The sequence below is a fragment of the Leuresthes tenuis genome, unplaced genomic scaffold (assembly GCF_036924035.1).
Source record: "Leuresthes tenuis unplaced genomic scaffold, fLeuTen1.0.hap1 SCAF_22, whole genome shotgun sequence".
Taxonomy (NCBI): Eukaryota; Metazoa; Chordata; class Actinopteri; order Atheriniformes; family Atherinopsidae; genus Leuresthes; species Leuresthes tenuis.
In genome coordinates this window covers 27,631,374-27,655,967 of record NW_027325376.1, presented here as the reverse complement: position 1 = coordinate 27,655,967, position 24,594 = coordinate 27,631,374, and the positions used below count along the sequence as shown (strand labels likewise).

The window sequence follows — 24,594 nt, the reverse complement described above, 5'->3', positions numbered from 1 at the left end:
CAAAAGCGGGTAAGAAAAGGTTAAAATACCCGACTGTACACAATCAATAGCGGGATTGGAGTTGTTCGGCTACAAGAAGGTGTGAAAGTCCGACCATGGTTTGTAAAAAGCGGGTAAGAAAAGGTTCGAATGCCCAAGTATATACCATCAAAAGCAGAAACGGAGGTGTTCGGCTACAATAAGGTGTGAACTTCCGACCAAAGTTTGTAAAAAGCAGTTAAAAAAAGGTTCGAATATCCAACCAAACATAATCAAAAAAGGGAGCAGAGCTGTTCGACTGCAAGTAGGTGTGAATGTCCAGCCATAATTACTCACAAACGGGTAAGAAAAGGTAGCATTGCCAGACCATACATGATCAAAACAGGGAGCGGAGGTGGTTCAGCTGCAAGAAGGTGTGAATGTCCGACTAAATTTTAAATATATTAACAAAAGCGGGAGGAGAGGTCTTCTGATTAGAGTGGTTGAGAATTTCCAACCATAATCTATAAAATGCGATGAAAAAAAAGGTGTGATAGAACACTAAAAGGTGGAGTGGAAGTGTTCGGCTGCAAGAAGGTGTGAATGTCCGACCATAATTGCTGAAAAATGTGTTAGAAAAGGTAAGAATGCCGGACCATACATCATTAAAAGCGGGAGAGGTGGTGTTCGGCTGCAAAAAGGTGTGAATGTTCGACTAAAGTTTGTAAAAAGCGGGTAAGACAAGGTGCGAATGCCTGACAATGTATGATCAAAAGCAGGAGCGGAGGTGTTCAGCTGCAAGAAGGTCTAAATGTCCATCAATAATTGCTAGAAAACATGAAAGAAAATTTTCGAAAATCAAACCACAAATGATCATAAGTGGGAGAGGAGGTATTCAGCTGCAAGAAGGTTTGAATGTTCACCCATAATTCCTGAAAAATGGGTAAAAAAAAGGTGCGAATGCCCAACCATACATCATCAAAAGCAGGAGTGGATATGTTCGGCTACAAAAAGGTGTGAATGTCCGACCAAAGTTTGTAAAAAGCAGTTAAGAAAAGGTTCGAATATCCAACAAAACATAATCAAAAGCGGGAGCAGAGCTGTTCGACTGCAAGTAGGTGTGAATATTAGATCATAATTTGCAAAAAGCTGATGAGAAAGGGTGAGAATGCCCGACTATACACCATCAAATGCGGGAGCGGAGTTGTTCGGCTGTGAGTAGGTGTGAATCTCCGACCATAATTGCTGAAAAATGTGTTAGAAAAGGTAAGAATGCCGGTCCATACATCATCAAAAGCGAGAGAGGTGGTGTTCGGCTGCAAGTAGGAGTGAATGTCCAGCCATAATTACTCACAAACGGGTAAGAAAAGGTAGTATTGCCAGACCATACATGATCAAAACAGGGAGCGGAGGTGGTTCAGCTGCAAGAAGGTGTGAATGTCCGACTAAAGTTCAAATATATTAACAAAAGCGGGAGGAGAGGTCTTCGGATGAGAGTGGTTGAGAATTTCCAACCATAATCTATAAAATGCGGTGAATAAAAAGGTGTGATAGAACACTAAAAGGTGGAGCGGAAGTGTTCGGCTGCAAGAAGGTGTAAATGTCCGATCATAATTAATGAAAAATGTGTTAGAAAAGGTAAGAATGCCGGACCATACATCATCAAAAGTGGGAGAGGTGGTGTTCGGCTGCAAAAAGGTGTGAATGTTCGACTAAAGTTTGTAAAAAGCGGGTAAGACAAGGTGCGAATGCCTGACAATGTATGATCAAAAGCAGGAGCGGAGGTGTTCAGCTGCAAGAAGGTCTAAATGTCCATCAATAATTGCTAGAAAACATGAAAGAAAATTTTCGAAAATCAAACCGCAAATGATCATAACTGGGAGAGGAGGTGTTCAGCTGCAAGAAGGTTTGAATGTCAACACATAAATCCTGAAAAATGGGTAAAGAAAGGTGCGAATGCCCAACCATACATCATCAAAAGCAGGAGTGGATGTGTTCGGCTACAAGAAGGTGTGAATGTCCGACCAAAGTTTGTAAAAAGTAGTTAAGAAAAGGTTCGAAATGTCCAACCAAACATAATCAAAAACGGGAGCAGAGCTGTTCGACTGCAAGTAGGTGTGAATGTCAGATCATAATTTGCAAAAAGCTGATGAGAAAGGGTGAGAATGCCCGACTATACACCATCAAATGCGGGAGCGGAGTGTTTCGGCTGTGAGTAGGTGTGAATCTCCGACCATAATTGCTGAAAAATGTGTTAGAAACGGTAAGAATGCCGGTCCATACATCATCAAAAGCGAGAGAGGTGGTGTTCGGCTGCAAGTAGGTGTGAATGTCCAGCCATAATTACTCACAAACGGGTAAAAAAAGGTAGTATTGCCAGACCATACATGATCAAAACAGGGAGCGGAGGTGGTTCAGCTGCAAGAAGGTGTGAATGTCCGACTAAAGTTTAAATATATTAACAAAAGCGGGAGGAGAGGTCTTCGGACTAGAGTGGTTGAGAATTTCCAACCATAATCTATAAAATGCTGTGAAAAAAAAGGTGTGATAGAACACTAAAAGGTGGAGCGGATGTGTTCAGCTAAGAAAAGGTGTGTTAAGAAAAGGTTCGAATATCCAACCAAACATCAAAAGCGGGAGCAGAGCTGTTCGACTGCAAGTAGGTGTGAATGTCAGATCATAATTTGCAAAAAGCTGATGAGAAAGGGTAAGAATGCCCGATTATACACCATCAAATGCGGGAGCGGAGTTGTTCGGCTGTGAGTAGGTGTGAATCTCCGAGCATAGTTTGTAAAAAGGGGGTAAGAATAGGTTCGAATGCCCGAATATACACCATCAAAAGAGGGAGCGGAGGTGTTCCGCTGTATGAAGGTGTGAATGTCCGACGTTAGTTGGTAAAAAGTGGGTAAGAAAAGGTTAAAATTCCCGACTGTACCCAATCAATAGCGGGAGTGGAGTTGTTCGTCTGCAAGAAGGTGTGAACGTCCGACCAAAGTTTGTATAAAGCAGTTAAGAAAAGGTTCTAATATCTAACCAAACATAATCAAATGCGGGAGCGGAGGTGTTTGGCTGTGAGTAGGTGTGAATCTCCGACCATAATTGCTGAAAAATGTGTTAGAAAATGTAAGAATGCCGGACCATTCATCATCAAAAGCGGGAGAGGTGTTCAGCTGCAAGAAGCTGTGAATGTCCAGCCATAATTACTCACAAACGGGTAAAAAAAGGTAGTATTGCCAGACCAAACATGATCAAAACAGGGAGCGGAGGTGGTACAGCTGCAAGAAGGTGTGAATGTCCGACTAAACTTTGTAAAAAGCGGGTACGACAAGGTGCAAATGCCCGACGATGTATGAGGTCTTTAGGAGGTTTCGGCTGCAAGAAGGTCTGAATGTCTGAATTATGGGTGGTCTGAATGTCCACCCATAATTCCTGAAAAATGGGTAAAAAAAGGTGCGAATGCCCAACCATACATCATCAAAAGCAGGAGAGGATGTGTTCGGCTGCAAGAAGGTGTGAATGTTCGACTAAAGTTTGTAAAAAGCGTGTAACACAAGGTGCGAATGCCTGACAATGTATGATCAAAAGCGGGAGCGGAGGTGTTCAGCTGCAAGAAGGTCTGAATGTCCATCAATAATTGCTAGAAAACATGAAAGAAAATTTTCGAATATCAAATCGCAAATGATCATAAGCGGGAGAGGAGGTGTTTAGCTGCAAGAAGGTGTGAATGTCCAACCATACATCATCAAAAGCAGGAGTGGATGTGTTCGGCTACAAGAAGGTTTGAATGTCTGAGCATAGTTTGTAAAAAGCGGGTAAGAAAAGGTTCGAATGCCCGAACATACACCATCAAAAGAGGGAGCGGAGGTGTTCCGCTGTAAGAAGGTGTGATCGTCCGACCATAGTTGGTAAAAAGCGGGTAAGAAAAGGTTAAAATACCCGACTGTACACAATCAAAAGAGGGAGCGGAGGTGTTCGGCTGCAAGAAGGTGTGAACGTCCGACCAAAGTTTGTAAAAAGCAGTTAAGAAACGGTTCGAATATCTAACCAAACATAATAAATAGCGGGAGCAGAGCTGTTCGACTGCAAGTACGTGTGAATGTCAGATCATAATTTGCAAATAGCTGATGAGAAAGGGTGAGAAGTCCCAACTTTACAACATCAAATGCGGGAGCGGAGTTGTTCGGCTGTAAGTAGGTGTGAATCTCCGACAATAATTGCTGAAAAATGCGTTAGAAAAGGTAAGAATGCCGGTCCATACATCATCAAAAGCGGGAGAGGTGGTGTTCGGCTGCAAGTAGGTGTGAATGTCCATTCATAATTACTCACACACGGGTAAGAAAAGGTAGTATTGCCAGACCATACATGATCAAAAGAGGGAGCGGAGGTGTTCGGCTGCATGAAGGTCTGAATGTCCAACCATAATTTGTAAAAACCGGGAAGAAAAGAATCGAAAGCCCGACTATACACCATCAAAAGCGGGAGCAGAGGGGTTCAGCTGCAAGAAGGTCTGCATGTCCATCAATAATTGCTTTAAAACATGAAAGAAAATTTTCGAATATCAAACCGCACATGATCACAAGCGGGAGAGGAGGTGTTCGGCTGCAAGAAGGTGTGAATGTCGTCCCATAATTCCTGAAAAATGGGTAAAAAAAGGTGCGAATGCCCAACCATACATTATCAAAACAGGGAGCGGAGATGGTTCAGCTGCAAGGTGTAAATTTCTTTTTAAAAAGCGGTTTAAAAACTGATTTGTCCTTCATAGTTATCCATGTCTAAAAATGTTTGAAGCAACTTCCTCACATTACCCTGAATGAGAAAGAACCACACTTGTGATTAAGCCATACGTTCCTTTTGAGGAGTTCTGCATGATTTGGGATTTTGCTATTAAATAAATTCCTTCACTCAAACCGAGTGAAAACTGATTTTACCTTCATATTTATGAATGTCTAGATCAACTTCAACAAAGAACAACATTGTATTTTGCAGTAGAAGAAGTTTAAATTGATCTAGACATTGATAAATATGAAGTTCAAAGCAGTTTCCACTTGGTTTGAGTGAAGGAATGAATTTTATAGCAAAATCGGAAATCCTGCACAATCCTCAAAAGGATGCTTCTTTCTCATTCAGGGTAATATGAGGAACTTTATGCTTGATACATTTTTAGACATGGATAATTATGAAGGACAAAGCAATTTTAACTTGGTTTGAGCAAAGCAATTCATTTACAGGAAAATCCGAAATCGTGAAAGCAAGCTTTTTCTCGGATTCCTGATCCTCCAGTGTTGCTCTTTCCTATACTGTAAAATACAACGTTATTCTTTGTTGAAATTGATCTAGACATTGATAAATATGTAGGACAAAGCAGTTTTCACTTGGTTTGAGTGAAGGAATTAATTTTATACATAAAATCCCAAATCATGCAGAACGTATGAAAAGAAGCTTATTCTCGGATTCCTGATCCTTCAGTGTTGCTCTTTCTTCTACTGCAAAATACACTGTTGTTATTTATTGAAGTCGATCTAGACATTGATAAATATGAAGGACAAAGCAGTTTTCACTTGGTTTGAGTGAAGGAATTAATTTTATACATAAAATCCCAAATCGTGCAGAACTCATGAAAATAAGCTTATTCTCGGATTCCTAAAACTTTTGATCTGCTCTTTCTTTTACTGCAAATTACAACGTTTTTTTTTTTAAAATCTATCTAGACATTGATAAATATTAAGGTAATAGCCGTTTTAACATAGTTTGAGTGAAGGAATTCATTTTATAGATAAAATCCCAAATCATGCAGAACTCCTCAAAAGGGGCGTATGGCCTTATCACAAGTGTGGTTCTTTCTCATTCAGGGTAATATGAGGAAGTTTATGCTTGAAATATATGTAGAAATGGGTACATATGAAGGACAAAGCAGTTTTAACTTAGTTTGAGTGAAGGAATTTATTTTATAGCAAAATCCGAAATCGTGCAGAACTCATGAAAGCAAGCTTATTCTCGGATTCCTGATCCTTCAGTGCTGCTCTTTCTTCTACTGCAAAATACAACGTTGTTCTTTGTTTAAGTCGATGTAGACATTGATAAATATGAAGGACAAAGCAGTTTTAATTTGGTTTGAGTGAAGGAATTCATTTTATAGTAAAATCCCAAATCGTGCAGAACTCATGAAAATAAGCTTATTCTCGGATTCCTAAAACTTTTGATCTGCTCTTTCTTTTACTGCAAATTACAACGTTTTTTTTTTTTAAATCTATCTAGACATTGATAAATATTAAGGTAATAGCCGTTTTAACATAGTTTGAGTGAAGGAATTAATTTTATAGATAAAATCCCAAATCATGCAGAACTCCTCAAAAGGGGCGTATGGCTTAATGACAAGTTTGGTTCTTTCTCATTCAGGGTAATATGAGAAAGTTTATGCTTGAAATATATGTAGAAATGGGTACATATGAAGGACAAAGCAGTTTTAACTTAGTTTGAGTGAAGGAATTTATTTTATAGCAAAATCCGAAATCGTGCAGAACTCTTGAAAGCAAGCTTATACTCAGATTCCTGAAACTTTAGATTTGTTCTTTCTTTTATTGCAAAGTACAACGTTGTTTTTTGTGGAAATCTATCTAAACATTGATAAATACCAGCCGAACATCTCTGCTGTCGCTTTTGATAATTTATGGTTGGGCATTCTTACCTTTTCTTACCCGCATTTTATAAATTATGATCCGACATTCACACCTACTTGCAGTCGAACACCTTCTCTCCCGCTTTTGATGATGTATGGTTGGGCATTCGCACCTTTTTTTACCCATTTTTCAGTAATTATGGATGGACATTCAGCCCTTCTTACAGCCGAAAACCTCCGCTGCCGCTTTTGATGGTTTATAGTCTGGCTTTCGAGCCTTTTCTTGCCCGGTTTTTACAAATTATGGTTGGACATTCAGACCTTGCAGCCGAAAACCTCCGCTCCCTCTTTTGATCATACATTGTCGGGCATTCGCACCTTGTCTTACCCGCTTTTTACAAACTTTAGTCGGACATTCACACCTTCTTGCAGCTGAACCACCTGCGCTCCCTGTTTTGATCATGTTTGGTCTGGCAATACTTCCTTTTCTTACCCGTTTGTGAGTAATTATGGCTGGACATTCACATCTTCTTGCAGCTGAACACCTCTCCCACTTTTGATGATGAATGGTCCGGCATTCTTACCTTTTCTAACACATTTTTCAGCAATTATGGTCGGACATTCACACCTACTCACAGCCGACCAACTCCGCTCCCGCATTTGATGGTGTATAGTCGGGTATTCTCACCCTTTCTCATCAGCTTTTTGCAAATTATGATCTGACATTCACACCTACTTGCAGTCGAACAGCTCTGCTCCCGCTTTTGATTATGTTTGGTTAGATATTCGAACATTTTCTTAACTGCTTTTTACAAACTTTGGTGGGACGTTCACACCTTCTTGCAGACGAACAACTCCTTCCCGCTATTGATTGTGTACAGTCGGTATTGTAACCTTTTCTTACCCACTTTTTACCAACTATGGTCGGACGTTCTTACCTTCTTACAACGGAACACCTCCGCTCCCTCTTTTGATGGTGTATATTCGGGCATTCGAACCTTTTCTTACCCGCCTTTTATCTATGGTCGGACATTCAGACCTTCTTGCAGCTGAACACCTCCGCTCCCACTTTTGATGGTGTATAGTCGGGCTTTCAAGCCTTTTCTTCCCCGGTTTTTACAAATTATGGCTGGACATTCAGACCTTGCAGCCGAAAACCTCCACTCCCTCTTTTGATCATGTATGGTCTGGCAATACTACCTTTTCTCACCCGTTTGTGAGTAATTATGGCTGGACATTCACACCTACTTGCAGCCGAACACCACCTCTCCCGCTTTTGATGATGTATGGACCGTCATTCTTACCTTTTCTAACACATTTTTCAGCAATTATGGTCGGAGATTCACACCTACTCACAGCCGAACAACTCCGCTACCGCATTTGATGGTGTATAGTCAGGACTTCTCACCCTTTCTCATCAGCTTTTTGCAAATTATGATCTGACATTCACACCTACTTGCAGTCGAACAGCTCTGCTTCCGCTTTTGATTATGTTTGGTTGGATATTCGAACCTTTTCTTAAATGCTTTTTACAAACTTTAGTCGGACATTCACACCTTCTTGTAGCCGGACACATCCACTCCTGCTTTTGATGATGTATGGTTGGGCATTCGCACCCTTTTTTTACCCATTTTTCAGGAATTATGGGTGGACATTTAGAACTTCTTGCAGCTGAACACCTCCGCTCCTACCTTTGATCATACATTGTCAGGCATTCGCACCTTGTCTTACCCGCTTTTTACAAACTTTAGTCGAACATTCACACCTTTTTGCAGCCGAACACCACCTCTCCCACTTTTGATGATGTATGGTCCGGCATTCTTACCTTTTCTAACACATTTTTCATTAATTATGATCGGACATTTACACCTTCTTGCAGCCGAACACTTCCGCTCCACCTTTTAGTGTTCTATCACACCTTTTTATTCACCGCATTTTATAGATTATGGTTGGAAATTCTCAACCACTCTCATCCGAAGACCTCTCCTCCCGCTTTTGTTAATATATTTGAACTTTAGTCGGACATTCACACCTTCTTGCAGCTGAACCACCTCCGCTCCCTGTTTTGATCATGTATGGTCTGGCAATACTACCTTTTTTACCCGTTTGTGAGTAATTATGGCTGGACATTCACACCTACTTGCAGCCGAACACCACCTCTCTCACTTTTGATGATGTATGGACAGGCATTCTTACCTTTTCTAACACATTTTTCAGCAATTATGGTCGGAGATTCACACCTACTCACAGCCGAAACACTCCGCTCCCGCATTTGATGGTGTATAGTCGGGCATTCTCACCCTTTCTCATCAGCTTTTTGCAAATTATGATCTGACATTCACACCTACTTGCAGTCAAACAGCTCTGCTCCCGCTTTTGATGTTTGGTTGGATATTCGAAACTTTTCTTCATACACCTTTTCTTAGCCGAACACATCTGCTCCCGTTATTGACTGTGTACAGTCGGGTATTTTAACCTTTTCTTACCCGCTTTTTACCAACTATGGTCGGACATTCAAACCTTCTTGTAGCCGAACACATCCACTCCTGCTTTTGATGATGTGTGGTTGGGCATTCAAACCTACTTGTTTCCCACTTTTCATTAATTATGGGTGGACATTCACACCTTGTCTTATCCAAACACCTCCGCTCCCTGTTTTGATCATGTATGGTTGGACATTCGCACCTTTTCTCACCGGCTTTTTGCAAACTATGGTCGGCTATTCACAGATTCCTCTCCACCATACTTGTATGGTGGGATATTTACACCCACTTGCATCCGAAGACCTCCGCCCCCACTTTTGTTAATATTTAGTCGGTCATTCGCACCTTTCCCGCTTTTGGCAAACTATGGCCTTCTTGCAGCCAAACACCTCTGATCTCGCTTTTGATGATGTAAGGTTGGGCATTCAGACCTTGCTTCACCTGCTTTTCACCAAATATTGTCGGACATTCACACCTTCTTGCAGCCGAACACTTCCGCTCCACCTTTTAGTGTTCTATCACACCTTTTTTTTCACCGCATTTTATAGATTATGGTTTGAAATTCTCAACCACTCTCATCCGAAGACCTCTCCTCCCGCTTTTGTTAATATATTTGAACTTTAGTCGGACATTCACACCTTCTTGCAGCTGAACCACCTCCGCTCCCTCTTTTGATCATGTATGGTCTGGCAATGCTACCTTTTCTTACCCGTTTGTGAGTAATTATGGCTGGACATTCACACCTTTTTGCAGCCGAACACCACCTCTCCCGCTTTTGATGATGTATGGTCCGGCCTTCTTACCTTTTCTAACACATTTTTCAGCAATTATGGTCGGACATTCACACCTTCTTGCAGCCGAACACTTCCGCTCCACCTTTTAGTGTTCTATCACACCTTTTTTTTCACCGCATTTTATAGATTATTGATGGAAATTCTCATACACTCATCCGAAGACCTCTCCTCCTGCTTTTGTTAATATATTTGAACTTTAGTTGGACATTAACACATTCTTGCAGCTGAACCACCTCCGCTCCCTCTTTTGATCATGTATGGTCTGGCAATGCTACCTTTTCTTACCCGTTTGTGAGTAATTATGGCTGGACATTCACACATACTTGCAGCCGAACACCACCTCTATCACTTTTGATGATGTATGGACCGGCATTCTTACCTTTTCTAACACATTTTTCAGCAATTATGGTCGGACATTCACACCTATTCAGAGCCGAACACCTCCGCTCCCGCATTTGCTGGTGTATAGTCGGGCATTCTCACCTTTTCTCATCAGCTTTTTGCAAATTATGATCTGACATTCACACCTGCTTTTGATAATGTATGGTTTGTCATTCGCACCTTTTTTTACCCATTTTTCATGAATTATGGGAGGACATTCACACCTTCCTGCAGCCGAACACCTCCTCTCCCGCTTATGATCATGTGCGGTTTGATATTCGAAAATTTTCTTTCATGTTTTCTAGCAATTATTGATTGACATTCAGACCTTCTTGCAGCTGAACACCTCCGCTCCCGCTTTTGATGGTGTATAGTCGGGCTTTCCAGCCTTTTCTTCCCCGGTTTTTACAAATTATGGCTGGACATTCAGACCTTCTTGCAGCCGAAAACCTCCGCTCCCTCTTTTGATCATACATTGTTGGGCATTCACACCTTTTCTTACCCGCTTTTTACAAACTTGCACCTTCTTACAGCGGAACACCTCCGCTCCCTCTTTTGATGGTGTATGTTCGGGCATTCAAACCTTTTCTTACCCACTTTTTACAAGTTTTGGTCGGATATTCAAACCTTCTTGAAGCCGAACACATCCACTCCTGCTTTTGATGATGTATGGTTGGGCATTCTAACCTACTTGTTGCCCGCTTTTTACTATGGTCGGCCATTCACAGCTTCCTCTCCACCATACTTGTATGGTGGGATGTTCACACCCACTTGCATCCACTTTTGTTGATATTTAGTCGGTCATTTGCACCTTACCCGCTTTTGGCAAACTATGGCCTTCTTGAAGCCAAACACCTCTGATCTCGCTTTTGATGATGTAAGGTTGGGCATTCAGACCTTGCTTCACCTGCTTTTCACCAAATATTGTCGGACATTCACACCTTCTTGCAGCCGAACACTTCCGCTCCACCTTTTAGTGTTCTATCACACCTTTTTTTTCACCGCATTTTATAGATTATGGTTTGAAATTCTCAACCACTCTCATCCGAAGACCTCTCCTCCCGCTTTTGTTAATATATTTGAACTTTAGTCGGACATTCACACCTTCTTGCAGCTGAACCACCTCCGCTCCCTCTTTTGATCATGTATGGTCTGGCAATGCTACCTTTTCTTACCCGTTTGTGAGTAATTATGGCTGGACATTCACACCTTTTTGCAGCCGAACACCACCTCTCCCGCTTTTGATGATGTATGGTCCGGCCTTCTTACCTTTTCTAACACATTTTTCAGCAATTATGGTCGGACATTCACACCTTCTTGCAGCCGAACACTTCCGCTCCACCTTTTAGTGTTCTATCACACCTTTTTTTTCACCGCATTTTATAGATTATTGATGGAAATTCTCATACACTCTCATCCGAAGACCTCTCCTCCTGCTTTTGTTAATATATTTGAACTTTAGTTGGACATTAACACATTCTTGCAGCTGAACCACCTCCGCTCCCTCTTTTGATCATGTATGGTCTGGCAATGCTACCTTTTCTTACCCGTTTGTGAGTAATTATGGCTGGACATTCACACATACTTGCAGCCGAACACCACCTCTATCACTTTTGATGATGTATGGACCGGCATTCTTACCTTTTCTAACACATTTTTCAGCAATTATGGTCGGACATTCACACCTATTCAGAGCCGAACACCTCCGCTCCCGCATTTGCTGGTGTATAGTCGGGCATTCTCACCTTTTCTCATCAGCTTTTTGCAAATTATGATCTGACATTCACACCTGCTTTTGATAATGTATGGTTTGTCATTCGCACCTTTTTTTACCCATTTTTCATGAATTATGGGAGGACATTCACACCTTCCTGCAGCCGAACACCTCCTCTCCCGCTTATGATCATGTGCGGTTTGATATTCGAAAATTTTCTTTCATGTTTTCTAGCAATTATTGATTGACATTCAGACCTTCTTGCAGCTGAACACCTCCGCTCCCGCTTTTGATGGTGTATAGTCGGGCTTTCCAGCCTTTTCTTCCCCGGTTTTTACAAATTATGGCTGGACATTCAGACCTTCTTGCAGCCGAAAACCTCCGCTCCCTCTTTTGATCATACATTGTTGGGCATTCACACCTTTTCTTACCCGCTTTTTACAAACTTGCACCTTCTTACAGCGGAACACCTCCGCTCCCTCTTTTGATGGTGTATGTTCGGGCATTCAAACCTTTTCTTACCCACTTTTTACAAGTTTTGGTCGGATATTCAAACCTTCTTGAAGCCGAACACATCCACTCCTGCTTTTGATGATGTATGGTTGGGCATTCTAACCTACTTGTTGCCCGCTTTTTACTATGGTCGGCCATTCACAGCTTCCTCTCCACCATACTTGTATGGTGGGATGTTCACACCCACTTGCATCCACTTTTGTTGATATTTAGTCGGTCATTCGCACCTTACCCGCTTTTGGCAAACTATGGCCTTCTTGAAGCCAAACACCTCTGATCTCGCTTTTGATGATGTAAGGTTGGGCATTCAGACCTTGCTTCACCTGCTTTTCACCAAATATAGTCGGACAGTCACACCTTCTTGCAGCCGAACACTTCCGCTCCACCTTTTAGTGTTCTATGGGGCATTCACACCTTTTTTTTCACCGCATTTTATAGATTATGGTTGGAAATTCTCACCCACTCTCATCAAAAGACCTCTCCTCCCGCTTTTGTTAATATACAGTCAGGCATTCGAACCTTTTCTTACCCGCTTTTTACAAATTATGGTTGGACATTCACACCTACTTGCAGCCGAATATTTCCGCTCCACCTTTTAGTGATGTATGGTTGGCATTTGCACCTTTTCTTACCCTCTTTTTATACTGATTGCTGAAGATTAAGTTGTTCTTTCTCAAACTACAACATTTTTTTTATTGTTGAAACTTGATTTGAAGTGGATAAATAAAGAGGACAAACAGTTTTAAGTCAGGCTGATAGAAGGAATTAATTTTTTAGCAAAATCTGTACTTCGTCATATGTCGAGAGATGTTTATTGCTGAAGAAGTTCTTTCTCATTCTACAAAGTACAACGTTGTTTATCGTTGAAACTTGATTAGACATGAATAAATATGTAGGACAAAGCAGTCTTAACTTGGTTTAAGTTAAGGAATTCGTTTTATAGGAGAATCCGAATTCGTGCATAACTCGTAAAATAGAGCTTATTTTCGGATTCCTGAAGAATGAGTCTGGTTCTTTCTCATAATACAAAGTTTGTTGTTTATTGTTGAAACTTCATCAGAAGTGAAGAAATAAATGAATGCCTATCAACAAATGTGGGATCTAAACTCTAGTGCTTCCTCTAAAATAATTTCCATCCATCCATCATCTGCCGCTTATCCGGGGGTCGGGTCGCGGGGGCAGCAGCTTGAGTAGAGAAACCCAGACGTCTCTGTCCCCGGCCACTTCCTCCAGCTCTTCCGGGGGGACCCCGATACGTTCCCAGGCCAGCCGAGAGACATAGTCTGTCCAGCGTGTCCTGGGTCTTTCCCGGGGTCTCCTCCCAGTGGGACGTGCCCGGAACACCTCCCCAGGGAGGCGCCCAGGGGGCATCCTAACCAGATGCCCGAGCCACCTCATCTGACTCCTCTCAATGCGGAGGAGCAGCGGTTCTACTCCGAGCCCCTCCCGGATGACTGAGCTTCTCACCCTATCTCTAAGGGAGAGCCCAGACCCCCTGCGGAGGAAACCCATTTCGGCCGCTTGTATTCGCGATCTTCTTCTTTCGGTCACTACCCACAACTCGTGACCATAGGTGAGGATGGGAACGTAAATTGACCAGTAAGTAGAGAGCTTCGCCTTCTGGCTCAGCTCCCTCTTCACAACGACGGGTCGGTGCAGAGCCCTCAACACTGCAGACGCCGCACCGATCCGCCCGTCAATCTCCCGCTCCATTCGTCCCTCACTCGTGAACAAGACCCCGAGATACTTGAACTCCTCCACTTGGGGAAGGATCTCATTCCCGACCCGGAGAGAGCATTCCACGCTTTTCCGGCTGAGAACCATAGTCTCGGATTTGGAGGTGCTGATTCTCATCCCAGCCGCTTCACACTCGGCTGCGAATCGCTCCAGTGAGAGCTGAAGGTCACGGCCTGACGACGCTAACAGAACCACATCATCTGCAAAAAGCAGAGACCCGATTCTGAGGTCGCCAAATCGGACACCCTCAACGCCCTGGCTGCGCCTAGATATTCTGTCCATAAAAGTTAGGAACAGAATCGGTGACAAAGGGCAGCCCTGACGGAGTCCAACTCTCACCGGAAACGTATCCGACTTACTGCCGGCAATGCGGACCAAACTCTGGCACCGGTCATACAGAGACCGAACGGCCCCTATCAAGGGGTCCGGCACTCCATATTCCCGGAGCACCCCCCACAGGACTCCACGAGGGACACGGTCGAACGCTTTCTCCAAGTCCACAAAACACATGTAGACTGGTTGGGCGAACTCCCATGCACCCTCCAGGATCCTGCCGAGGGTATAGAGCTGGTCCACTGTTCCACAGCCAGGACGAAAGCCACACTGCATCTCCTGAATCCGAGGCTCGATTATCCGACGGATCCTCCTCTCCAATACCCCCGAATAGACCTTACCAGGGAGGCTGAGGTGTGTGATACCCCTATAGTTGGAACACACCCTCCGGTCCCCCTTTTTAAAGAGGGGGACCACCACCCCAATCTGCCAGTCCAGAGGCACTGTCCCCGATGTCCACGCGATGCTGCAGAGGCGTGTCAGCCAAGACAGCCCTACAACATCCAGAGCCTTGAGAAACTCAGGACGGACCTCATCCACCCCCGGGGCCTTGCCACCGAGGAGCTTTTTGACCACCTCGGCAACCTCAGCCCCAGAAATGGGAGGCCCCGTCTCCGAGCTCTCCGACTCTGCCTCTTCCGAGCACGTGTTGGTAGGATTGAGGAGTTCCTCGAAGTACTCCCCCCACCGACTCACAACATCCCTAGTTGAGGTCAGCAAAGCCCCGTCCCCACTGTAAACAGTGTTGACTGTGAGCCGCTTCCCCCCCCTGAGACGCCGGATGGTGGACCAGAATCTCTTCGAGGCCGTCCGGAAATCGTTCTCCATGGTCTCACCGAACTCCTCCCAGGCCCGAGTTTTTGCCTCAGCAACCGCCGAAGCCGCGGCCCGTCTGGCCTGTCGGTACCTATCAGCTGCTTCCAGGGTCCCACTGGCCAAAAAGGCCCGATAGGACTCCTTCTTCAGCTTGACGGCTTCCCTCACCACTGGTGTCCACCAGCAGGTTCGAGGGTTGCCGCCACGACAGGCACCGACCACCTTACGGCCACAACTCTGATCAGCTGCCTCGGCAATGGAGTCACGGAACATGGCCCATTTGGACTCAATGTCCCCCACCTCCCCCGGGATATGGTTGAAGCTCTGCCGGAGGTGGGAGTTAAAGCTCCTTCTGACGGGGGATTCTGACAAACGCTCCCAGCAGACCCTCACAATACGTTTGCGCCTGCCAGGTCTGATCGGCATCCTCCCCCACCAGCGGAGCCAACTCACCACCAGGTGGTGATCAGTTGACAGCTCCGCCCCTCTCTTCACCCGAGTGTCCAGGACATACGGCCGCAAGTCCGATGATACAACCACAAAGTCGATCATCGAACTGCGGCCAAGGGTGTCCTGGTGCCAAGTGCACATATGGACACCCTTATGTCTGAACATGGTGTTCGTTATGGACAGTCCATGACCAGCACAGAAGTGCAACAACATAACACCACTCTGGTTCAGATCGGGGGGGCCGTTCCTCTCAATCACACCCCTCCAGGTCTCACTGTCATTGCCCACGTGAGCATTGAAGTCCCCCAGCAGAACGAGGGAGTCTCCGGTAGGAGCATTCTCCAGTGCCTCCCCCAGAGACTCCAAAAAGGGTGGGTACTCTGAACTGCTGTTTGGCGCATAGGCACAAACAACAGTCAGGACTCGTCCCCCCACCCGAAGGCGGAGGGAGGCTACCCTCTCGTTCACTGGGGTAAACCCCAATGTACTGGCACACAGCCGGGGGGCAATAAGTATGCCCACACCTGCTCTGCGCCTCTCACCACGGGCAACTCCAGAGTGGAAGAGAGTCCAACCCCTCTCAAGAGGACTGGTTCCAGAGCCCAAGCCGTGCGTCGAGGTGAGTCCGACTATATCTAGCCGGAACCGCTCAGCCTCGCGCACCAGCTCCGGCTCCTTCCCCAACAGAGAGGTGACATTCTAAAATAATTTCCTTTCTCAATTCAGAAATTTGTGTGTGTAAGTCACAACACCCGTGACACCAAAACGGCTTTCTTTTCTCTCTTTTCTCTACACTCTACACTGTGAGCACACACACCAAATCAGAAAGGCTTTTTTCTCTCTTTTCTACATTATGGACTGTGGGGACACAAAACCACTCTCTCTTTTTTTTTTTGATTGTGTGCCAGGGCGTTGTCTCACGTATTAGATTATGCTTAAGATACGAATGGGTTTATCAGTCACATCAGAATCCATACATACTGATCCTCCCGTAATAAAATGGTCGGATCTTATCAAACACACTTTGTTTCTTGTGACAATCAAGTCAGCGAAACAGCGTATACACGTCAAGACGCTGAATCAAGTTTGCCACAAGAACTCATAAGTTTGGCAGTATTGCTCTGCCGTCAGCAATCATATACCCATTTTATTTTCGTGAGACATGTGCAGGCACCTGTTCATCTACTGTTCTATCACTATGAATTAGTTTATCTATTATCAATAAGGATACTTCTACAACTACTATCAAAGTATGTCCGGACTTCTTATGTTGTCAGTTGCTATATATGAATAAGTGGGTAGCTACTGACAAGCATTAAGCATGTCACACAGCCCAAACATATAACATTTCAGGACACACCACACAGTTAACAACCACAGTGAAGCGTGTCAAAGCCCAAACATGTAACATTCAACAGGACACTTACACAACACATTCAAATCAAACAGTCAGACAACATACAAGAACATATACCCCAGCCGGCATTGCTCCCTGCCTATTTTCCTAGAGCTCACTATGTGTGCTTACACCTTTATTCACAAACTCTTCAACTTATACTCTTTTACCGAAGCTGCTAAAGCTCGATTGGCCAAATACCCTTAGATCCTATTTTGGTGAATTTGACATCTGCCTTACATGTAACAGATTAGCGGTTTAGCAGTTTTAATTTAATTTGAGTGAAGGAATTCATTTTATAGCAAAATCCGAAATCGTGAAGAACTCATGAAAGTAAGCTTATTCTCGAATTCCTGAAACTTTAGATTTGCTCTTTCTTTTACTGCAAAGTACAACGTTGGTTTTTTTGTTTAAATCTTTGTAGACATGGTAAATATGAAGGACAAAGCAGTTTTAACATAGTTTGTGTGAAGGAATTCATTTTATAGATAAAATCCCAAGAGTCTGCTGAGAAAAGAGAGTGAATGGGAAGTAGACTTTAACACGGCTCTGGGAGCGAGCCAAGTGTGGGCTAACCGGGAGAATTGCTTGAAAGAAACGTGACACCGAATGAGCAGTCAGAACAAAGCCTCAATACGGTGTTCCCGTGGTGTTTTTGTTGCTGCCTTGTCTTTTGCACAGAGTAAAAGACAAGGCAGCCATCAAATAGGGCCCGATTGTTCCGACTTGGTCAGCTGAGGAGCAAGGGGGGGAGCAAGTGTCTCAACTTGCTATGCCAGTATGAAGGTGGCTATGCCAACTAGCCTGATGCCCTGCTCCCGCAGTGACGGATAATCGTACTCTGGTTTCTCTTCATAACGTACAAGTCTTTCGCCTTTTACTAAAGACTTCTGTGGAGAGCAGCACTAATGAGTTGTTTCTATTTTTGACAGGCTTTACCTTTTCGGGTGAAGCCCTTTCTGTCTGTGCAAAAGAACTCTTGTTACTGTGCAGAGTGACTTCTCTGAGTAGTGTTGCCTTACTTGCTGCGACTGTGCCGATGTTCGAAGCTTGAGTGCTTGTTGTTGCTTGAATGGTGCTCGCTGGAGCGTGCGGGAGTGCAAAGTTATACCATTTAAAAGGGCTGAAGAGTGCTCAGTGCTTAGCCAAAAGGCCGAGAAGCGATAACTGTCCACTGGTTCACGTCCGAGGGCCCTTCCTGGCACAATGCGCACTTGTAGCGGTGTTCTTTTTATGGCTATAGGTGGCCAGAGTGTCACTTTGCACCTCCGCCCACCCGCTGCACTTTTAAATGATATAACTTTGCACTCCCGCACGATCCAGGGAGCACTGCTGCTGCTTGGACCTTTTTTTCGTGTGACTCCTTCGTCCGAGCGAGCACAGAGGCGATGCTTCTTTGTGGCTGTGTCCTTGGCCTGCCGCCTCCAGCTGCAGCCTCTTTGGCTGTTGCTACTGCCATCTGGATCACAGCCACGGGGGAATCTGTTTGTGCCTTCTTACCAGCAAGTTTCTTGAGGTCCATATGGCGTCTTTGATGGCGGCCAGGATGAGCCACTGTTTGACAAATTCCTCTTTCCTGAGATTCTGATTTTGACTCACCCCATAAAGCACCAGTTGTGCTGACAGGACCTCTCTTGCTGGTAAGTACGGGAAATTTAAGGAGTCGGCTGTTGCCCACAAGTCCACAGCAGCACTGCACTCCCAGAAGAGATGCCTCACCGTCTCAGGCGCGCCACAACCTGGACGGGGGCAGGTGGCCGTCGCCGACATACCCCTGGAGTGCATGACAGATCTGTCTGGGAGAATCTCGTGAGCCACCATCCATGACAAATCCCAAAGTCTGTTCGGAAGAGCTGAAAGGTTTACAATGCGCCAAACTGTTGAGGGCTCGCCAATAGTGAGCCCACGCACTGGACTCACTGGGGCCCGCTCCTGCACAACAGAGACCAAAGATGGTTTAAAAATGTCTTTATAAAAGCATAACTTTCTGTTAGATTAAAAGACACAGGTACTTTCAGGTCTGATGGTAAAAGTCGTAGTCTTCTCAAGTAGGCCCCCATCCAGAATCTTGCCATTGCAGCTGCCGCTGGGTTTTTGGATGGGTTAATTGCACACTTTAATTGGAAAGAGGTAAAGAGACTTCCTAAAAACAATACAGATCTGGTACTGCTTTCCCTCCTTTCACTTTTGGCTTCTTCAGTACTTCCCTCCTCAACCTTTCCCATTTGGAGTTGAAACTTCATCAGAAGTGAAGAAATGAATGAATGCCTATCAACAAATGTGGGATCTAAACTCTAGTGCTTCCTCTAAAATAATTTCCTTTCTCAATTCAGAAATGTGTGTGTGTAAGTCACAACACCCGTGACAGCATAAAGACAGAACTGGCAAGCAACAGCAGAGGTAAAATAACTGTTTTGATAATTAAAATCTTGCCTTCTTGTCAGTCCTCTGAGTCCCCAAAACCCTAGTCGTTTCCTTATTTTCCCCACAATATCTGGCCAATTTGTTTTTTCTTTTCCTTCTGTATCAAATTTGATCCCTAGTATTTTTTGGTCTCTGTGGGCAATTGTCAGGGGGAGTCCAGTCACCTCTGACTCTGTCCATGATCTGTAAAATTTGGTTTGTGTCTTTTCTTTGTTTATTTTTGGCCCTGATCCCTTGGCGTACCAGTCAGTGACATCGAAAGTTCTATTTATAGATAAAATATCTGTACACAATATGTTAATGTCATCCATGTATAGGACACATTTAGCTACCAAGCCTGCACTGCCTGGGATTACAACTCCTTTAATCTGTCGATCATTTCTCAAGATCTGTGCTAAAGGCTCGATGCAACACACATACAAGAGAGCAGATAATGGGCATCCTTGCCGAACACCGCACTTCACTTTCACTGCATCAGTCAGGTGACCATTTATGACGAACCTACTGCTTATATCTTGGTACAGTAATCCCACACATGTCGTCAGTCTTTGGGGGAAACCCACCTTTTGCAACACCTGAAAGAGATATTGATGCGAGACCCGATCAAAAGCTTTTTCAAAGTCTAAATTTAAGATGACAAGCCGGGTGTTTCTGTCTCTAGCGTAATCAATGATGTCTCGAATCAGTACGAGGCTGTTGGTGAGTTGTCTCCCTGAGATGGCACAAGCCCGGTCTGGGTGAATTACCTCCTCTAAAACAAAGGACATCCGTGTCGCTAAAACCTTGCTAAAAAGTTTACAGTCAAAGTTTAAAAGTGTGATGGGCCTCCAATTCTTTAGGTCAGTCTTATAATTTTTTTTATAAAGTAGAGTCACTATTCCCACTCTAAATCTGTCAGGCAGTCGGTCGAGTTTTTCAAAATCTTTAAAAACATCTAAAATGTCTGATGATAAAAGGTCCCAAAAGGTCAGATAGAATTCTGCAGGAAGCCCGTCTAAACCCGGAGCTCGACTTCTCTTAAAACCTGTTAGGCATTTTTTTAACTCTAAAGTCTCTTTTACGGTTTTGTCAACGAATTTTAAAATTTCTGCCGATGTTTCCAAGTGCACTGGTTTCTCTTTCTACATGTTACTATAAAAGGTATGTACAGTTTCAATCATCTCTTGTGTGGATTTTGTTAAAAACCCATCTTTTCTTTTTAGATTTTGAATACACTCCTTTTTATTTATAACTTTCTTAAAAAAGTACCGTGTGCATTTTTCACCTTCCTCAATTTCCTGCTCCCTGCTTCTTGCAAAAATTCCTTTACTCTTTATTTCTGCTAAAACTGACATTTCCTTTTTGACATCTTTGATTTCTTCATTAAAGTCTATGCCACACTGATTTAGTTTAAAGTAGCGCTGTAAACGTTTCTGTAGTCCCATCATACATCTATTCTCTTTCCTTTTTTTACATTTACCTTGCTGTTTAAAAAAAGTTTCCTTCACCATTTCCCACCATTTTGCATGTGTTTCGTAGAGGTCTTGAAGGGTCTGCCACTCTTTATAACATTCCTTGTACTGACTGACTATGATTTCATCCTCCAACAGGGAACAGTTGTGTTTCCACAGACCACTTCTTACCGTCACACCAGAAGGGGGTGAAAGGGTGCAGGAGAGCATAAGGTGGTCTGAAAAGAAAACAGGGGTTAATCTAACATCAGTGGGTGGGCAATCTCTAGTAAAGAAATAATCAATGCGAGAGGCTCTGGTGCCATCATGACTAAACCAGGTGAAGCCCTCCTCTCTGGGATGCATGGTTTTAAAACAGTCAGTAAGCTTAAAATCCCTGCATATGCCCTGAAGTAAAATCGAAGTCTTATCCACTTTATAATCTCCCCCTGCTCTTTTTCTATCTTTCCTGCTCAAGATACAGTTAAAATCCCCTCCTACAACTAAAGGTACTTGCCCTAGCATGTAAAGCTGTGTATCTTCTAAAAGGTCATACCTGTCATTTTTTCCATTGAAACCATAAATATTTAAGAGGTTAAAGTCTTGCCCCATAAAATTCAAGTGTGCTAAAAGTGCCCGTCCGTCTCTCACCACTGTGCTACCTTTCACCAGAACATGCAGATTTTTAATTAGAATGGCCACACCATCATTTTTATTTTTATTTGAGCCACTCCATATCGATAAATGGGGCCACATTTCCTCCCATTGTCTATGGTTTTTTTAAAAAGGTAGTCCACATTCTTGTATTAAAAACACATCTGATTTTATGGAGTCTAAGAAGGATAAAATACTCTGGGCTCTTGTCTTTGATTTCACACTTCTCACATTTAGTGTTGAGAAGGTGAGAACCATTAAAAGGATAAAGGAAAGTAGGTATGTCATTTTCGTTTTTCTAAGTTATCAAAACAAATTACACACTCAGGTTATTACTTGGGAAACTAGTTCTTCCTTCATTTCTTTAGGTGAAAAGTGAGTAGGGTGATCTATATTTCCTTTTCTCTGACGTAATGTTGCATTTAACTTTGAGTCCCTGGGGGTTGATTGCAGAGCTAAAGTTAAAAAGGAGACCTCATTTAGTGAGTCGGAGGGGAAGACTCTAGGTTCTTCCACTGAAGAACTTTCTGAAAGGGACCTAACCCTTCCCCTCTTCTTTGATACCACTGGGGAATCAGAGGACAACTCAGATGCCGTCCTCTTCGGCTGTTGACCTTCGGGGAGGTGAGTATCTTCACTAGACTTGTGTGGATTTTGTTAAAAACCCATCTTTTCTTTTTAGATTTTGAATACACTCCTTTTTATTTATAACTTTCTTAAAAAAGTACCGTGTGCATTTTTCACCTTCCTCAATTTCCTGCTCCCTGCTTCTTGCAAAAATTCCTTTACTCTTTATTTCTGCTAAAACTGACATTTCCTTTTTGACATCTTTGATTTCTTCATTAAAGTCTATGCCACACTGATTTAGTTTAAAGTAGCGCTGTAAGCGTTTCTGTAGTCCCATCATACATCTATTCTCTTTCCTTTTTTTACATTTACCTTGCTGTTTAAAAAAAGTTTCCTTCACCATTTCCCACCATTATGCATGTGTTTCGTAGAGGTCTTGAAGGGTCTGCCACTCTTTATAACATTCCTTGTACTGACTGACTATGATTTCATCCTCCAACAGGGAACAGTTGTGTTTCCACAGACCACTTCTTACCGTCACACCAGAAGGGGGTGAAAGGGTGCAGGAGAGCATAAGGTGGTCTGAAAAGAAAACAGGGGTTAATCTAACATCAGTGGGTGGGCAATCTCTAGTAAAGAAATAATCAATGCGAGAGGCTCTGGTGCCATCATGACTAAACCAGGTGAAGCCCTCCTCTCTGGGATGCATGGTTTTAAAACAGTCAGTAAGCTTAAAATCCCTGCATATGCCCTGAAGTAAAATCGAAGTCTTATCCACTTTAAAATCTCCCCCTGCTCTTTTTCTATCTTTCCTGCTCAAGATACAGTTAAAATCCCCTCCTACAACTAAAGGTACTTGCCCTAGCATGTAAAGCTGTGTATCTTCTAAAAGGTCATACCTGTCATTTTTTCCATTGAAACCATAAATATTTAAGAGGTTAAAGTCTTGCCCCATAAAATTCAAGTGTGCTAAAAGTGCCCGTCCGTCTCTCACCACTGTGCTACCTTTCACCAGAACATGCAGATTTTTAATTAGAATGGCCACACCATCATTTTTATTTTTATTTGAGCCACTCCATATCGATAAATGGGGCCACATTTCCTCCCATTGTCTATGGTTTTTTTAAAAAGGTAGTCCACATTCTTGTATTAAAAACACATCTGATTTTATGGAGTCTAAGAAGGATAAAATACTCTGGGCTCTTGTCTTTGATTTCACACTTCTCACATTTAGTGTTGAGAAGGTGAGAACCATTAAAAGGATAAAGGAAAGTAGATATGTCATTTTCGTTTTTCTAAGTTATCAAAACAAATTACACATTCAGGTTATTACTTGGGAAACTAGTTCTTCCTTCATTTCTTTAGGTGAAAAGTGAGTAGGGTGATCTATATTTCCTTTTCTCTGACGTAATGTTGCATTTAACTTTGAGTCCCTGGGGGTTGATTGCAGAGCTAAAGTTAAAAAGGAGACCTCATTTAGTGAGTCGGAGGGGAAGACTCTAGGTTCTTCCACTGAAGAACTTTCTGAAAGGGACCTAACCCTTCCCCTCTTCTTTGATACCACTGGGGAATCAGAGGACAACTCAGATGCCGTCCTCTTCGGCTGTTGACCTTCGGGGAGGTGAGTATCTTCACTAGACTCACCTGTCTGCTCTTCCTCCTCATTTAGCGTAGCTCCACCCTCTGCCTGTGAATTCTCACAGACTTCAGCACTGAGTTGTGAGGCCTCTACAGGCCCCTCCCCTTTTTGCTCCTCACTTCCAATCCAAGCTTTTGGCGGGAAGTTTGAATTTATTGGGTCAACCTCTTCACTTTGTTCACCAACTGCCACCTCTGGTCCTTCTCTTTGTTGGCTTGACTGTGGCTTTACAGTCTTTAATTTGTTGGCAAAAGATTTAGGGCAATCTCTGAAGAGGTGATTTAATTCTCCACAGAGATTACATTTCCTGCCATTTGGACACTCTCCAAAAGTGTGCCCAATTTTTCTGCACTTCCCACATATCACCTTGGTACAAGCCTCAACCAGGTGCCCATGCTCACCGCACTTGCGGCAGAGCTTGGGCTGCCCCTGGTAGTGGATGTAACCTCGGTTTTCGAGGTGGCCAGAGTGTCACTTTGCATCTCCGCCCACCCGCTGCACTGAGCACTCTTCAGCCCTTTTAAATGGTATAACTTTGCACTCCCGCACGCTCCAGCAAGCACCATTCAAGCAACAACTTTGCACTCCAGCTTCGAACATTGGCACAGTCGCAACAAGTAAGGCGACTCTACTCAGAGAAGTCACTCTGCACAGTAACAAGATTTCTTTTGCACAGACAGAAAGGGCTT

At 43.6% G+C, this 24,594-nt stretch overlaps 1 non-coding gene across 1 annotated transcript; it reads left to right on the top strand.

Moving 5' to 3' along the window:
* The first annotated feature begins 18,027 nt into the window (after window positions 1-18,027).
* Window positions 18,028-18,143, top strand: LOC140282474 (U5 spliceosomal RNA). The gene has a single exon (XR_011909904.1). It is a non-coding gene; the product is annotated as a U5 spliceosomal RNA (small nuclear RNA).
* Window positions 18,144-24,594: the final 6,451 nt, after the last annotated feature.